The following is a 6,767-nucleotide window of genomic DNA, read 5'->3' as shown; positions in this document are numbered from 1 at the left end:
ACACAGCCCAGTATTATCTGGTTAAATTTTGCTTCAGTATTGTTACGACCCAACTTGTCCAGGCTGCAATATAAGCAGGGAAACAGACATAAGATTAAGATTAAATGAAATGACTGAATTTATTTGCAATTAGAAAGAAAGAAAGCTAATAAAGTCTTAAAATCTATGACTGATTAATATTCCTTAGTAAGTTTGCTAGTAAAACAAACACATTTTTATAATTATCATCACTGCAGAATGTTCTCTACAATTGCGTCAAAGACCTTTTAAATGCCCATCATCCAACTTACTGCCAACCATCTCTTTCCCATCAAGCTTTGGTTCAACTAAGCCTACAGGTCCTTGACTTTATATTCCAGTTGTATCAACAATCAGTTCTCACAAAAAGCTCCTGAGCATTATCAATCTACATTCACACAATAGACTATGACATGAATAACACAAGAAACTAAAAATATAAGTGGTTTCAACTGAGAAAAAAACTAACAGGTAAAACTTCAGAATGACAAAGGTGATCTCCATGACACTAAAAAAAGCAATTTACAAAAATATTTTTGGAGTCACCCTGACATGGTTGTAAACATAGACTAGACTAGTTCAAAGGTCGTAATTGTACCCACCAAGCCATATAATATCACATGCAGACCACTGTTATTAATCAGATATATTGGTGGCCAAAGGGCAAAACCTCCTATCTGGTATCTCGTTTTGCAATCGAGTCTTGCATCGATATGCAAATAAATGATCAGAAGAAAAATAAATAGTTTTGAATACTTATACTTGTAACAGTCTGCTCATGATCATTCATGACCACTATCACTGACACCTGACACTGATCTATCATTTAGATCCAGTGTTTATTTCCTAGTTTAATCTGACATCTCTCGTGAATGAGCCAACTTCTTAAACTGACTAATGTTATCAGCTCAGTAAGTAGCCTGAAGTTTTGTTTTATGGAAGCTGTGGTAACTTAACAGTCAAAGTATGACATGATCGGGTGTTATCGCTGTAGCCATTGCTAACGGTTTAGCAGGCTACAATGGCTACAGCTGGCTTTATATAACTTATGCTCTGCTCATATCATGTTAATGTAACTTCAAACTCATACAGACATTTACACACCTTGTTTTCCTGGCTCAGCATGAGAGGATGTTTGTGCCACTGCTTCAGCTTCAACCTGTGAGCTAGCGTTTGGTATAACCCCATCAACTGAAGAACTGACAGAGACCTTTCAGCCAATAAGACACAAGTATTTCCATGCATTTTCCTGTAAACCCTCTCTGATTTATTCTTGCCTCCACTCCGTTAACTGAGGATACAAAATTACAACACTACCATCTTTAGTGAGAAACCACTCAAAGTGGAGAATTATTCTGGGCCAAAGAAAAAATCTTCGGGGCTGCAGCCCTGAATGGCCAGGCCAGGTGACGCCCATGAGGTTTTGAGAGCTACGCTACAGTTTGCAGTCTGATAGTGTGATAATATTCTAAAAATGGTGACGAAACAGGCTAAAATAATCACTTTCCAAACACAGTGAGGCAGGGTTTCTATTGGCCAAACAGTCAAAGTTGAACAAAAGTAATATCTGACCTGCGAATACCTTGAAGTCCCAGTTTGACAAAGTTCCTGTTAGTATAAAACCAATAAGTATTTTGATTTTATGGTATACTAACCGCAACAATAGTGTACTACTGTAGAGAGATTAGTAGATACTGTATACAGCTAGTAGGCAGTATGGAAATTGGACAAAGTATGCAAACGGAGCATTTAAGTGTACCTTATTTTTTCCTTTTTCTAGTGAGAAGACACTACTGTACAGACTCAACACATGCTTAGATTCAGTGTGTATTAAAGAATAGAGACACTTCTCAGTCCCAATCCCATTCATTTACTTCCAAAAAAGAAAACTTCCACAAAGATGGAAGTGTCCAAGATGAATTTCCTTCCAAATCATCATATTAAATCAACAGATTTTGCTAATTTTGCAGACATAAACCTTTACAAATAATTTTAACCTTATTTCAAAAATCAGACAAAATATCCTCATTGTCTAGGTATAAAACGTGGTCCTTGCAGGTACACACACACACACACACACATACACACATATACATGCACACACACACACATTTGGAGATATTTTGAAGGAATACAAGCTATGAAACAATAATTCCCAGGATGATTTTTAATCTTTGTTTTTTTTTTTTATTTGCATGTGAACTCAATGCGCCTGTGTTCAGACTCTGTATTGTTCCTGCATAGAAAAAAAAAACAAAAACAACAACATGTTTGTCTGGTGAAGTGAAAGGACCATCTGCTCTTCAATTTGCATGTTCAATGCAAAATAAATTGAAAATCTTTTTTTGTAATAAAAGAAATCGCTCCTGTGGGACATTGTTATTGTTGTGTTGTTTGGGGAGGAGGGCGGAGGGGAGGGGGGGGAGGTCGGGAGCCCTGTTTACGGAGGTGTTTCCACGGCGATGATGGTGTTTCCATCAGCAGAGAGTAGTGACGGATGATGTAAAGAATCACTCTGGAGGACATGATTAGATGATATGGGTCATTATGTTTGTGTGTGTGTGTGTGTGTGTGTGTGTGTGTGGTCTCGCTCTATGAAGCTGTTGCATCATCATAAATCATTTGTTTTCCAGAGAAAACAAAAAAAAAAAAACAATGTAGTTATTTGGATTTGTTTGGATTTCAGTTTATTTGTAGGGATGAAGATGCTCTGCTGTTTGCTCTGATAAAGTCATGACTCTTTTTGTGGTCTGTAACCAGAAATGATTCTGACCCTGTTGACTGATTATTTTTGAATAGCTTTATTTTTAAGAGTCAGCAATATTGGAAAAGACACATTAACTAAAAGCCTAAAGTCCAGTAGACTCAGGAAATGCACCTTCTTGGTTCTAGTTAGAGACGTCCGGAGCTGACCCCTAGGATCATTATCCAGGTCATATTTTAAAGGATCAGTATCAGCTAAAATGAAGCAGATCTAATGCAAATGCTGCATTTTGTCAACTGTGTTCAGCCTGCAGGGAATCTCCTTTACAGCAGCCTACAGTGCAGCATTTCACCGGTACATGCAAGTGAATTTTAGGGTGTGTGAAAGTGAAAATGATTTGGGGTTCAGCAGTGTGAGTGACTGAATTTTAACGGAGCCCGAGAGGAGCCATGGAGGAAAAAAAAAAACCTTATTCGTGCTCTCAATTTAAAAATCTGTGCTCTTGATTTAACAGAATTCACCCTCATGCTGTTCTCTCTACCGGTGTACACCCTCACTGTGGATCGTTTGGACTTAATAGGGTTTCGTTTTAATCTTGGACTAAGATATGTGGATATACTTCAGTATATTTCAGGGATATAAACGTATTCTGCCTGCTCTTCATTCACCACGCATCAGCACATCAGGAAATGTCTTCTTCATGGCTTTCTTCAAACCTCCTGCTAACTGAATTCATTTGGTTCCCTCTCTCTACAAGAGGGGAACAGACAAAAGAGATAAATTGAGAGCCCTAATTAAGAAATCTGTGTGCACGAATGATTAAATTGAGAGAGCAAATTAGTTTTCTTTTTCTCCATGGTCCTTCTTGAGCTCTGTAAAATTCTGATGTTCTGGTTGGGAAAATACACAGAATGGCTCAACTCCAACTCTTTCTCATTGTAAAACATCCAGCTAGCAGCCTCTCATGTTTAGCCGGTGCTGACCATCACACATTCTCCAGTTAAACTTTCTTATCAGATCAATCATTCAAGATGATCAGTTTAATAGTTTTTGAACCAGGACCTTCAGTATTCAAATGTGTGCCAAAGTCAGAAGGCTACAGCTGTTATTTCAATGTGACGGACACATATTGAATCAACATCACATAACTTCTGTTGCTTTGTAATTACAGCTTGGTCGATATTAAAAGACGCAGATCAGGCTAAAAAACTTGATTGAGACATCTCTATTTTTTAGCTTGTCATAGGATTTATTAACAATAAGAAAAATATAAAATATCACTTAATTAGAACATGCTGTGTGATATAAAACCAAAATGAAGACTTCAGCCATTATTTACTCATTACATCTGTCATTTGGATAATTTTGAACACTGAATAGTGGAAGCTGAAGTTAAAATAATGTCATAAATTTTATAGACAGTAAAAAGACAAAATAAACTTGTTATTTTTGTAGCATGAATATCGAAGAGCAAAACCTCCGATCTGAAAAATGCACTTTTTTGAGAAAACTAAAAAAAACTTGTTTTCTTGCAGAATGCTATTTGTTAAGGATACCCAATACATAATACACTGTTTTTGGACTATATTATTATATTATGTGTTAACAATACCGACTAGGTATTAATGCTTACAAAGTGCAGATAGGAGCTTTTGCACTTGGTGCAAGTTGGAAGAGGTTCTTCAAAACAATGCTCTAAATAAAGTTAATAATTAAAATTAAATTAAAAATAAAATTAAGTTTGTTCTCAGGTAAAAAGATGTAGTAAATGTAATAGTTACTACAATGTAGTGGTGTACTAGGGTCAGAATTTCTTAAGTGGGAAATTCCTTAAATTTAGTGTATTTGCTTCTTCGTCCACTGGAAATGAACGTTCAGTGATTCGTGCTGTAGCCTCTCTACACATCCAAGGACTCTGCGTTGTGTTTTTGTTTTGTTGTGTGACTTTTCTGTCATAACGAAGGGCGGGATTATCTTGCAGACAGACTGAATAACCAAATCTCATCATCCAAAGTAAAATCCACCAATCAGAAAATTTTGCAGATAGGAGGTTTTCTGCTTTGGCCATCGATATATAAAGTGCTGCTTCTTCCAGCTTTCTCTACATGTAATGTACTACCTGTAGCATCTCTACTGGGTCAGCGCTGGGTTAATGCCTTGCTCAGGGGAACCACTGCATCTCTGCTCTCTCAGGTAACAGTTTGCTGCTGGAGGAGGAGGAGGAGGAGGAGGAAGAGGAGGAATTCGAGTGAGGAATAAGGAGAAAATTGCACGGCTAAAAGGCCCACTCAGCACTTTACGACTGGAAAATCCATCCAAAAACTGTCCTTCAAATGCTTCATCAGGACTGCAGCACACACACACACACACACACACACACACACATGCACACACACACACAGGTCTGCACATAATGGTACAATTTGCAGGTTGTCTGACTGCTGCTAAGAAGCCATTTCCAGAGAAAGAAGTGACTGAACTCATTTGTTGGGTTGACAAAGAGTTTGAATGAGAGAATGACAAGAAAAAAAAGGTAAGAAAAAAAAAGAAAAGAGACACCAGGTGTAGGGAAGTAAAATAGAGAGGAGGAGGAGGAGGAGGAGGAGGAGGAGGAGAACACATTTGACACCCTACTTTTATCTTTTCAGTGAAATTGAATTGAATTTGGCTCAGATTCAGACAGAAATAGCCTCTATTTTGGACATCAGGAGAGCAGACTGTGATTTCCTTTGTGCAGAGGCTTTCAGACTCATTTTAGGATTAGCTTTTTGGCAAAGTGCAACCCATTTTATTTAAAATTGAAGGTGCGCTTAAACTTCAAACAAAATATTATATATAATAACACGGAGACTGGTTTTGCATATATATCCCCAAAATATTCTATATTCCTTATTGTGGATGTTTCTTGTTATTTTCAAAGGAAGCAATGTGCACCAGAGAGGCTGCATGTGCTTTGTTGAGGTTATTTATTTATTTTTTTTGGAGAAACAAAGTACTAGAGGCTAAAAAAAATCTCTCGACATGAAGCAGAGAAACGTCTCACTTCAAACATGATTTCAATGGTCACACTGGGAAACAGGGAAAAAAGACCCAGAGCACTGTTTGTTTTGGTTGCTTAAGGGACATGAATAATGGTGAAATTAATAGAAAGCGACTTGTAGAGTTTCAGGTTTAGTAGTGTATCCACTGAAAAGAGAAAAATTTAAAATAAGAGTGAGCAGAAAACATAAACACAAAGTGTGAAACAGGACAAATGTCAACAGGAGCTTATAACAGCATCTTAACGTGTTATGAAGATGACAAAAAAGTGAACTGGGCAACAAAAATGGGAAATATGAAAAGTCACTAAATATGGGGTTTATTTAATAGATCTGTATTTTTGCTTAGGTAATTGAAGGGTTTATTAATTCAGTTCAGTTTGTGTGTTATTTTGCTGTTAACCCACCTTGAAGCCAAAATATCCCCCAAATAGTTGTGTGCAATAAATACTTGATGCTGGTGGTTCTTGAGGATCTGGGAAGAGCGGAGCCTCGTTTTCATGTTGTGTCAGGATTTCCCCCAGGCCGTAGCTTTGTAACAAGATGTAAAGTCGAAACGTCATAATTTTACTGAATAAAATCACCTTTTTGGGAGCGTCTACTCTGTGTGTGTGGGCGCTCTTTGTTCTTGAGGTTGTCTTTGCCTTTTAGCCTACGCACCTGATAACATGTTAGGATGTGCACAGACTGCTGTGAGACATTTTACAGGAAGCAAAAAGAGGGGTTTTGAAATTAAAAAAATAACAAATACTCTATAATAATAATGATAATAATACTTTTTGACACATATCTTGCACGTAACAAGGATTAGAATTTAAAAAATCTAGTTTTCATCTCACTGTGTAGATTATGTGTAGATGTACAGCACTCTGCAAAAGTTTTAGGGCACTTTAGATGTTTATAATCTTATCCATAATACAAGACTATCAACAAGAAGAACAAGGGGTCCTGCAGCAGATGGTTTGGCCCCCACAGAGTCCTGATCTAAACATGGTGGAGTCAGTCTG

This window comes from Thunnus maccoyii, chromosome 17 (genome assembly GCF_910596095.1).
Source record: "Thunnus maccoyii chromosome 17, fThuMac1.1, whole genome shotgun sequence".
Taxonomy (NCBI): domain Eukaryota; kingdom Metazoa; phylum Chordata; class Actinopteri; order Scombriformes; family Scombridae; genus Thunnus; species Thunnus maccoyii.
This window is presented reverse-complemented; position numbering follows the sequence as displayed.